This window comes from Orycteropus afer, unplaced genomic scaffold, assembly GCF_000298275.1.
Source record: "Orycteropus afer afer isolate SDZICR_OR568_19922 unplaced genomic scaffold, OryAfe1.0 scaffold00133, whole genome shotgun sequence".
NCBI classification, from domain to species: Eukaryota; Metazoa; Chordata; class Mammalia; order Tubulidentata; family Orycteropodidae; genus Orycteropus; species Orycteropus afer.
The window spans coordinates 4,102,932-4,115,389 of record NW_006921720.1 but is presented as its reverse complement, the minus strand read 5'-3'; positions in this window follow the sequence as shown (position 1 = coordinate 4,115,389).

Here is a 12,458-nt window from a genome sequence, read left to right as displayed (position 1 = left end):
CTATATTATAAATATAATAATAACATATTGGGAGCTCTGGTAGCATAGTGGCTAAGGCACTTGACTACTAACCAGAAGGCTGGTGGTTCAAACCCACCAGCCACTCCTCAGAAGGAAGATGGGGCAATCTACTTCCATAGTGATACCGCCTCGGAAACCCAAGGGTCGGTCACTATGAGTCGTGTCCAACTCAACGGCACATAACAACAACAACAATAATTTGTGATCTCATTATTTTTTATAATAATTAAATTAGATTTTTTGAAAATTAGGTATTAGTATCTAATTCGATGTTTGGTTCTCTGGTGCTGCTCTAACAGGAAAATGTCACAAGTGGATGGCCTTGGCAAACAAGAATTTATTCACTTACAGTTTAGGAGGCTAGAAGTCTGAGTTCAAAGTGCCAGTCTAAGGGTGGGTGAAGGCCCTCCCAACCTTTGGCTTCAGCTCTGTTTCTTGTTCCCAGCCCATTGAAGCTGGAGGCTTCTCTTAACTCAGACAGCTGCTGGCTGCTGAGGCTGACAAACCCAACATCAACAAGTAAAATGCCACAGTCCCAATATATCAAGAAACACAGTAGGCCACTAGTTCCAGTCCAGAAACAGTCTCAAGATTGGCAGAAAGCACAGCAGGTGACTGAGATGAAGACTTGGCCAAATGCAGGGGTCAGACGTGCCAAAAAGCTCAAAACCCTTCTCCAAGCTTCTCCTTATATACAAGAAGCAGACCACATCCCTAAGGCAGCTACTCAGCTGTCACAGCAGAGTCCACCATGGAGCTGATTACCAGTCTCATCATGGAGAATAACTACATCCAGCTGCCCAACCACTCAAAACCAGGCCCAGTCTAGTTGACACATAACCTTAACTACCACATCCAGCAACAAAACTCTAAACAAAAGTCAAAGAGCAATTTTAAATACTATATGGAGACCGAGCACTGTGTTTTTTCTTCATTTCCTTCTTTCCTTACTACCTACCTTGTTTTATATTTTGGACTTTAAAAGAAACACCTAGAAACCACAAAATTAAATATGTAATAACAATAGCTATTTTTTTCCTTAATGTTTAATTTTCAGATTGTCTATTCTGTGCTAGAAATAAACATTGCAATTCTATAAGCTTCACGCTTGTGCAAGGTAAGTATTATTGCTTCCACTTTACAAAGAAACTGGAGCTCATAACATTTTGGTAATCTTTCCCAAGTCACATGGCTAAATTGAGGATATGAGATTCAAATCACAGAGCCAAATCTCTCACTCAGATGCTTCCAAATCTGAAATATTTAACTACTTCATACAAAAAAGGTGAATAAGAAGGTGGTCTCTAACATATACTTCAGCAGAAGACCTTCTAACCTGCATTTATTTAGGAAAATAACAGAAAATTTCACTTTCAGAAACGTCAACATTGAGTCAAGGAAAGAGCACTGTATTAGGAAGTTGGAAGATCTAGATTAGAGCTAAATCTAAAAAGCAATTTTTCACAAAATCTGAGGCAACTCTTTAAATCTATTTTGTTTGTTTCTTGTTTAATGAGTAAACACAGATGTGCTTTCTGAAGTCTGTTCCAGTCCTGTTGTTGTTGTTGTTATGTGCCATCAAGTCAGACCCGACTCATAGCGACCCCTCCTTGGGTTTCTGAGGCAGTATCACTACGGAAGTAGATTGCCCTATCTTCCTTCCGAGGAGTGGCTGGTGGGTTTGAACTACCAGCCTTCTGGTTAACAGTCAAATGCCTTAGGCATTATGCTGCCAGTCCTAGGATTCTACAAAAAAAAAAAAAATGTATTTTAATTTGTGCCTATTATTATAAGTGTAATAATTTGAAACTTACATGTTATTTTTGTCTTTTGAAGGAAGTCTGGTGGTGTAATGGTTAAGGCATTTGGCTGTTAACCAAAAGGTCATTGCTTTGAACCTACCAACCATTCTGTGGAAGAAAGATGAGGCAATCTGCTTCCATAAAGATTTACAGCCTTGGAAATCTCATGGGGTTCTCTGTGAGTTGGAATGGACTCAATGGCAATCAGGGTTTAGTTTGTTTGTCTCCTTTGCCTTTCTACATAAGTGACTTTCTCTTTAATCAACTCATATTAGAGTCATTAGAAATATCAGTAGAGGAATGAGGAAGTTAGAAGGTGTCAGGACAAATGGCAGACTTCTCCTGATGCTCCAAATACTGGTAACACCTCCCCACTTGCACCATGGTATGGAGCACTGGCACTGACGTGGTTGCGCAAGGTGGGTAAAAAGAGGAGCCTGTGTCCCTGCTTATGGTTTCCTATTGCATACAAGGCCCAGAAGAGGCTACTTCTGCAAATTAACTAGGGGACCCAATTTTGAATAGATTGGATTTAAACCAACAGGAGAAATGCAAACAGAAAGTGACAGAAATATTTTCCACTGGCAAGTCTAAGGTGTCCCAATCAATCAGCAGGGAAAGATCATATAATCTATCAAAAAATAGGTGCTACATTTTCCTTACATATCTGAGTTTAGGGTAAGTAGTTTAGTGAGCTAACTATCATTTGTGTTCATTATAATAACATTTTATAAAGACAAATAAGAAGAGGAACCACCACTTTCACAACATCAAGTCAAGTTCAAGTGTTTTTCTAAGTACATGAAACACACAAGCTGCTCAAAAAGAATGCTCTCAATGGTTGAAGGACTTCGGTTGACCATCTACTTCCATCCACTAAAACTTTCAGGGGTTTCATTTAATGGAGCCTTAAGTGAATGAGTTTTTGGTTTTCTATTTGATTATCAACATATAGGAAAAAGAAAAGTGCATAACAAAGAAGCAGTGCAATCTGAAAATTAAACATTAAGGAAAAAGCCATTCCTTAAAACGTTGCCTTAACTGTCAATCAGAATTTTTGTCCTAATTGTAAAACCAAAGGAGAACTTCAGCTCTGCTGTGTACTGCTAAGGGAATTGCCTTTATACTGCCATATGCTCCAGATGCTTTCCTTACAGATCAACAAACCCCTGCTTCATGCTTGCACTTGTTTCACACACAATTTTCAACAAGGCACTGAAACAGGTATTTCACTTATTAACTGAACATGATTTCAAAATTACTTCATTTTACTTAAAATTTCAAACCAAACAGAATAGTGGGACTATCTAATTTCCTTCCTTTTTTTTAACCTCAAATTTAAATGGCTGTTTAGAGAGATGCAAATCAGAACAATGAGATATCATCTCACCCCAGAATTGATTGCAAAGTTCAAAAACAGACAACAACAAATACTGGTGAGGGTGTGGAAAGACTAGAACCCTCATGCACTGCTGGTGGGACTGGAAATGGTGGAACCACTGTGGAAAAGAGTATGGTGCTTCTTTTGAAAAATGGAAATAGAAATAATATGTGATCCAACAATCCCACTACTTGAGATATAGTCTAGAGAAATAAAAGCCATGATACAAACAGATACATATATGCACACCCATGTTTATCACAGCACTATGAACAATAGCAAAAGCATGAAAACAACCTAAGTGCCCATTCAATAGATGAATGGATAAACAAACTGATACATGCACACAGTGGAATCTACGCAAGTTAGAAAATAATGGTGAATCTGCAAAATACCTTATAACACGGATAAACTTAGAAGTCATTATGCTGAGTAACATTAGTCAATCACAAAAGGACAAATATCATATGGAACTGCTTATGTAAAAAGTCAAGAAAAGATTTAGACACAGAAAGGATCATTATTTGAAGGTTACCAGGGGTAGGAGGGGAAGAGAGGATAAATCACTAACTGGAGGATAGACATGTTTTAACTTGGGTGAAGGGAAAGGCAATATACGATGAGGGGGATATGAGCACAAAATGATCAGGGCAGAGGAAAACACTGGGAGGAGCACAAGAGTTAAAGGCAACAAAGGTGAATAGTGTTACACACAATCCTGCAATGACAGTAATAGCAGTAATCACTCAACCTGAACAGGAATGGGAAGGTGAATGGGACTGCACTCATGAATGTGTATAGGTTTGACAGAGGGTATTTCTACATATGAATTTATATGTGCTACAAATAGATCCATGAATGTAGTAGAGCATGTTGTTGTTGTTGTTGTTATGTGCCGTGGAGTCAAACCCGACTCATAGCGACCCCTCCTTGGGTTTCCGAGGCAGTATCACTACGGAAGTAGGATTGCCCAACCTTCCTTCCGAGGAGTGGCTGGTGGGTTTGAACTGCCAGCCGTCTGGTTAGCAGGCAAGTGTCTTAGCCACTATGCTACCAGAGCTCCCGTAGTAGAGCATACAGGAGGCAAAGTTATCAAAACTTCATAGTCATTACCAACACCTTGAGGAAATGAGCCACTGGGCATGGGGTCTCAGGACCATAGTTCTGGGGGACACTAATGTCAATTGGCATAACTTAGGCCACAAAGACAATGTTCTACAGCTGACTGTGGTGAGTAGTGACTAGGGTTTTAAAAGCTTGTGAGTGGTCATCTAAGGGGCAACTCTCTTTGCCTGTCCTCATCCAAAGCAAAGAAGAGTGGAGAAAATCAAAGATGCAAGGGAACAATTAGTCCAAAGAACTAATGGGCCATGTGAACCTCAGCCTCCACAACCCTGAGACCAGAAGAACTAGATGGTGCCTGGCTACTTCTGCTGACTGCTCTAAAAAGGATCACAATAGGAGTTTCCAGATAGACTGGGAGAAAATGTGGAACAAGCTCAAAATAATAAAGATTAGGCTTACTGGTCTGATGGAGAGTGCTGCAACACCCAAGACTGTGATCCTTAGACAACCTTTAAGCCAGGATCTTTAAGCCAAATGATAGATGGGCCTATAAGGTGAACAATAATACCAGGAAGTTACACACTCATTAAAACAATAAGCCATACAAGATCAAAAGGGTAGAATTTGTCCTCTGATAAAGCTCAGAAGGCAGGAAGGGATAGGAAAGAAAGATGAATGGAAATAGTAAACACAGGGAGGAAATAAGAAGAGTGCTGTTACATTGTGGAGATTGCAGTAAATGCCACAAAACAAAATGTGTATAAATTGTTGAACGGAAAACCAATTGCTCTGTAAACTTTCACCTAAATCACAATTTAAAAATTAAAAAAAAAAAAAAAATGAAATGGCTGTTAAATCAGTTCAAAACAAATTAATGATACTTGTTGCTAAGAGACCCAAGAAACCTGGAAGGAACTGTGATCCAGATTTGTCAAATAAAACCTGAATACTTAGGAAACATTTCAGTATAAATCATTGCACTGTCATATAAATAATTCATTGTGAAGGCTATTTATCCTGAGGAAGACATCTTATTCCAGAAATGGACCCCGAAATAGCAGACTATACGATTTTACATCATTTCAAGATATAATCATGCATTGATTAATTTCCATGCTATGTTCTATGAAATAGGACATTGATATTTGGATGTTGTGTGAATACCATATCATAGTCTGGTCTTGATTTTTCTTTAAGCATCTCAAACGAACTTGTACCTTAGCAGTGACTGACAATGTGTTCAGAGGGATTCCTTTTCGTATTTAGTCCTAAATCCTTGTTATTAGTAATTTCTCCTTATCTGATAATAGGTCCCTCTTTCATTTTCATTAGCTTTATAGCTTCCAGTGGGGCTGATCCTTTAACAGCTTGGAGAATTTTTTTCTTTGTTTTTGAGGATGTGTTGGTGTATTTTGTTGTGTTGTGTTTTGCTGTGAGTGTCGAATGTGACATAATTAAATCACAAGTCATGGCATTCACTGTTGATGTTGTTTAATAACCTTTCATTTCACCTCCAAATGGATAGTTTCCTTTGCTTCTTCCTGCTGCTATCACTAGCACTAGTTTTGCTGCTTCTGGCAGCATGGTGCATTTCACAGTAATATTTTCAAAAGAAAATTAAACAGAGCAATAAGGCTACAATACTCAAGAGATGTGTGGTACATGAGATTGGATGCTGCTACCCATGAGTCGAAGCACACACTGTTATACAATAAGCTTTTTAGATAGAAGAATAGTACAGTGCATACATAAGCCAGCAACACAAGTGTTTACTATGACTATCAATATTATGACTATGTATTATAGGTTGTATATGTACTGTACCATTATATGCCTGGCAGTGTAATAGCTTTGTATACAAGAGACAAGAGATTCATGTGTTGCATGTCAGAAGTTGTTGCATTTGCTACAACCCATTCTCCAATTTCTGGTAGCATAGTGCCTAAGGCACTTGCCTGCTAACCAGAAGGCTGGCAGTTCAAACCCACCAGCCACTCCTTGGAAGGAAGGTTGGGCAATCTACGTCCGTAGTGATACTGCCTCGGAAACCCAAGGAGGGGTCGTTATGAGTCGGCTCTGACTCGATGGCACATAATAACAACAACAACATTCCCCAATTGGGATTTCTGAACTTTATTATAATCTTATGGGACCACAGACATACATGTAGTCAGACATTGCCTGAACAGACATTATGTGGCACATGACTTTAAACATTTTTTAAAAATTCAATGATTGTTTACTGAGTACATACTCAGCACCCAACCATATGCTAGGTACCTGAGATACAAAGAGGAGGGAGCCATGTTTCCTGCCTTCAGGGGGCAATTGTTATCAAACAGAAATGTAATGGGGCCATGAAAGCCCAGAGGAGCAGCCTCCATAATGCACAAAGGGGTTTCTGCAGGTTTTGCAGAGGCTGGTGTTTGAACTGAGATTCAGGAGTTCCTAGGGTGGAAGTACAGCTATTAAGGGAAGTCTGAGTAGCAGTAGGAGGCAGGAATATCTACAGTAGACGAAGTACCCTGTGCAAAGACAGGAAGTGAGAGGCAGGAAGGGACATAGAGACAGGGAGAGCATATCTTGTGAGAGGAATCACAAATAGTTCTATTTCTTAAGTTCCCTTTACACTTCAAGTTCCCATTTATTATTATAGTTCAGAGATTACGTCCATGTATCTTTGTCCATGGTATCATGGGGGGTATGGTCATTAACTGTTGGATGAGTGAATATACAAATCAATGAGACTGGAGCATAGTAGTTCTTCCCTAGAACTTATCAAAGGGCTACATAAATGGCTAGATTTGGATTTTTGAGAACTACTATGCCATCTTCTCAGATTATTTGTTCAGCATACAGACTGAATAAATATGGTGAAAGGATACAACCATGATGCACTCCCTTCATGATTTTAAACCATGCAGTGTCTCCCTGTTCTATTCGAATGACAGCCTCCTGGTCTATGTACAGGTTCTTCATGAGCACAATTAAGTGTTCTGGAATTCCCATTCTTCTCAATGTTATCCTTAATTTGTTATGATCCATAAAATTTAATGCTTTTATATAGTCAATAAAACACAAGTAAACACATTTCTGGTATTTGCTTTCAGCCAAGATCTATCTGACATCAGCAATGATATCCCTCATTCCACATCCTCTTCTGAATCCAGCTTGCATTTCTAGAAGTTCTCTGTCAAATCAGACAGTGTTTCACTGCTATTCATAAGGTTTTCACTGGCCAATTCTTGGAGAAGTGAATGGCCTCTTCCTTCTTCCGAATCTGACTTAGTCTGGAAGCTCCACTGAAACCTGTCCACCATGGGTGACCATGCAGGTACCTGAAATACCGGTGGCATAGCCTCCAGCCTCACAGCAACACACAAGCCACCACAGTACAAGAAACTAACAAATGAGTGGTGGGCCAATAAGTAGCATCACAATAAATGGAGAAAAGGTGGAAGTTGTGAAAGATTTCATATTACTTGGTTCTACAATCAACACCAATGGAAGCAGCAGTCAGGATATCATATGATGTATTGCACTGGGCAAATCTGCTGCAAAAGACCTCTTTAAAGTGCTGAGGAGCAAAGATGTCTCTTTGAAAACTAAGGTGTGCCTAACCCAAGCCATGGTATTTTCAATCGCCTCATATGCATGTGAAAGCTGGACAATGAATAAAGAAGACCAAAGAAGAGTTGATGCTTTTGAGTTGTGGTGCTGGTGGAGAATGCTGAAATTACCATGGACTGCTAAAAGATCTAGCAAATCTGTCCTGGAAGAAGTGCAGCCAGAATGCTCCTTGGAAGCAAGAATGGCCAGACTTCATCTCATCTACTTTGGTCATGTTGTCAGAAGGGACCTGGAGAAGGATATCATGCTTGGTAAAGTGGAGGGTCAACAAAAAAGGGGAAGGCCCTCATCAAGATGGATTAACACAGTGGCTGCAATAATGGGGTCAGGTATAGCAAGGACTATGAGGCTGGCACAGGACCAGGCAGTGTTTCGTTCTGTTGTACACGGAGTTGGTGTGAGTCGGAGTCGACGCAACAGCACATAACAGCAACAATGGCATCTTGGAATTTCTGGGTGGTACAAACAGTTATCACACTCAGCTGCTAACTGAAAGTTGGAGGTTCTAGTCCACTGAGAAGCATGCACCTCAGAAGAAAGGCCTGGTGATTTGCTTCTGTAAAAAATCAGCCATCAGAGAACGCTGTGGAGCTTAGCTCTACTCTGACACACATGAGGCTGTCAGGATTCAGAGTCAACTAGATGGCAGATGGTTTGGTTTTGGTGTTGCTTTGCAGCAGATAAAAGCCTGAAATACTATGGAGACAGTGGAGATTGAAATGAGGGAGTAGATTGGACACAAGTTCCAGAAGTAGAACCCTCAGAATTTGTGATCAGATTTGATGTGATGATGAATGAAGTCAGGTATACCCCCAAATTTCTTCTTTGGGGATCAGGCAATCCCATTCAATGATTCATTCATTTCTAATCAGCATTAGAAATGCCAGCATTTGAACAGTACAGCATGCTCCACTTTACCCCAGAGAAGACATCTGAAGAAGCTGCTGTGTACATCATGTCATCAGAGATGACTACATTTGAAGATGATTTTCAGAGGCCCAGTGGGTTTTTCCAAATTGAAATGTTTGAACCTGCTCCAGACATCTAGTAAACATGAACCCTAGCCAGTGGAAAATTCGCTAAATGGTGAGAAAGCCTCTTTCCTGCAGAGGACTATGGTCTTTTACTAATATTGCAGCATGGCTCAGCCCACTCTGGGCCGATGCTCTTGGATCAAGTCTAATTATTAAAGAATGTTCACTGAGAAGCCACACGTAATAAACCCACTAGACAGAACACCGGGAGCCTTACTATCCCACCTCAAGCCCTTACATCTGCAGGATTTGCGGTGCCACTTCTCCACAACTCAGCTTCATCATCTGTAAAATTAGATCCGCACTCACTGCCAGCTATACAAGTCTATAATTTCCCTGCCTGTCTCCAGACTTTGAAATAGATGAAATGAGGGGGAACTAGTTGAAATGAGTGATAAAAATGTTCCATTTATATTCAAGTCACCAAGAATTTATTTCATATTTTGATTACAGAACATTGGTGGCATTCTGAGGGGAGAAGAGGCTCAAGCCCTCCAATAATGCCATTTTAATTTTAGAGTATGACCCACTGCCATTGAGTCAATCTGACTCATAGCGACCCAATACAACAGAGTAGAACTGCCCCGTAGGATTTCCAAGGCCGTAAATCTTTATGGAAGCAGACTGCCTCATCTTTCTCCCACAGAGCAGCTGGTGGGTTCAAACTGCCTACCTTTTGGTTAGCAGCCAAATGCTTTAACTACTACACTACCAGAGTTCCTTGGGGGCGGGGGGAATCAAACTCACTGCATAGAGTCCATTCCAACTCACAGCAAACCCTACTGGATTTCCAAGGTGGTAAACCTTTATGTAAGTAGATTCCACAATGTGGCTGGTAGGTTTGAACCACCAACCTTCTGGCTAGCAGTCAAAAGCCTTAGGCACTGTGCCACCAGAGCTCCTTGAAGATACCTAAAATTCAGAATTGTAACAGAGATATTTGGCGTAAGATTATTCATCCTCCTAGATCTGTGTGTAAAGGAGCTCTAGTGGCACAGTAGTTAAGGCATTTGGCTGCTAATCAAACAAACAAAAAAGAAAGGTTGGTGGTTTGAACCCAGCAGCCACTCCATGAAAGACAGACAAGGCAGTCTGCTTCTGTAAAGATTTACGGTCTTAGAAATCCAATGGGGGTCTCCATGAGTTAGAAACAAGTTAATGACAGTGAATTTGGTTTCTTTTTGAGTGCTTTTCGTCAGCAAACAAAACAGCAACTAGGCCACAATGTTCACAGATTGTATTACATACACATTTTAAAATAGTGTTACCTTTTAAGTGGCCTCCCACTAAGATATGAAGTAAATACTTTTTAGGGGGATTTGACATTGAACTTATATGTTTCCAATAAGAGTCAAGGCCAATCAGGTCCTAAAATAAACTGAGATTATCTCCTGATTACAATCAGAAGGCTTCAGCTCTGCCTTATATGCCAACTTTTTTCTTGGCAGAGAAGGAACAAGTTTAAAAAAATCACTCAGTAATAAAGGGCTGTATTGTACATTCATTATATTCACAGTGAGGGAAATTTTCTATTCTATTAATATCAGTATGTCTAATATAAAATCATCAGTAGTGTATCTGGTAGCATTCTTAGTAAAAACTACACAAATTGTAAGTAAAGATTAGGATGCTTATTTGGACCCATGAATCTGGTTAACATCATTTAGATTTCCATTGAGTTAAGTGCTACAACATGCCTGTTGTAACTAAGCATCTCATTTATTTCTAGAATACCAGGAGCTACTATCGAGGAGTGCCTGCAATTTGTCTCAAGAGTTTAACTACATTCTAATCCTTCCAGGAAACTTATAGATAGATATTATTACCAAAGAGGACCAAACCAAAAATCCACTTCCACTAAGCCAATTCTGACTCATAGCAACCTATAAAAGAGAGTGCAATTGTCCCACATGTTTCCTAGACTGCCTCATCTTTCTCCCATGGAGCAGCTGGTGGACTCAAACCACTGGCATATTGGTTAGCAGCTGGATGCTGTACCCACTACGCCACCAGAGCTCCATGGGGATGAGAAACCCTGAGAATTTACATGACTTGCCCAAGGCCATACAGTCAGTTTTACTGCTGTTGCCATGTGGACCAAGTCTGTCTGGCTCCAAAGGCTATTCTCTTGCCATTAAACAAAATGTCTCCTTTCCCTTACTTTTTACCCTTTCTGCATTTTTCTTGAACTTTTCTTGCTCACAACAGTGAAATCACCCATTTAAAGATCTCAGACAACCTCAGCACTCAAAGGTGATCTGTCAGGTCTCATTTGGTTCATCTTGTCTACCACTTCTTTGCTTGTTTATTCCTTCTTTCACTAATCTTTTCTTTTTTTTTAAGCTGAGAGTAGATAAATTCACCTATTTCAGTCATAACAAAAACATGTTATACACCTTTTCAGAAGGAAGTATTTATATATTCCTTGGTAGAGATGAATATGCATTAAGGCTATAAAAATACTAGACTGCTAACTATTGTAGCAAGAGTGATAAACCCATCCTCCTGAGGTTAAATCAAATCCATGCTGCTCTCTAATCTCTTCCTTTAGTACCCTATTGTAAAAGGCTCTTCCAATTAATCCTACATATTCATGGGGATAATCCTAAGAATAGATAATCCTTATGTATCTCATGTATTAGTCTGACTCCTTAGTCAATCATGACTGCCAAATCCTAAAAGCATCCACAAGAATTCAAACTGCCCATCATCACTTTTACCCAGGCTAGGATTTCCTTCCATGTCTGAAACACCAGTTCCTCCACTTTTCATCCACCACTTAAAGCTTAAAATAAGGAAAGTATTATAAATCTTTCCTCCAAACTCTCTCCCTTATTAAATTTTGTATTCGTGAAGAAGTGCAGAGTCAATTCTAAGAATTTCCATTTTCTTAGATTTTATGTTGCCTTCAGACACAGAACCTCTGAAGAAAAAGAATACCCCTCTAGCTCTTATCACCAGAATTTATCCATTCTTCCCTATGACAATAAGTGCTTGTGCAAACTCCTCTCTCTACAATTCATCCAAAAGGCTGTAGTTAAAATGATGCTCATTGACCAGGTTTGCTGGGTTTTGTTGTTTGTTTTCTTTCTCTACCATTTCCTCAATTATGCACAACATGACATCATTCTGACTCTTCTCAATTTACCCTTAGTTCTTTCATCCTCCTTCTTCCTGCCTATATAGACCAATCCAGCCAACCCATATTTTACGCTATTCTTGGTCTTCCTCTACCTTGTTGGTGGTACCTAGAGCAATTCCCTCACTTTCACCTCATGACTACATGTTTTTTAATTAAAGGAAAAAAAAAAAAAAAGTCTTCTTAAGATTAGAATTATTAATTGAAAAAGCTGTCATCTCCATTAGCTAATCATTTTCATTTGGTGTAGTACCTAATGCATTTGACTGCTAACCAGAAGGCTGGCGGTTCAAACCCACCAGCCACTCCCCGAAGGATGGTTGGACAATCTACTTCTGTAGTGATACCGCCTCGGAAACCCAAGGAGGGGGTGCTATGAGTCGGAT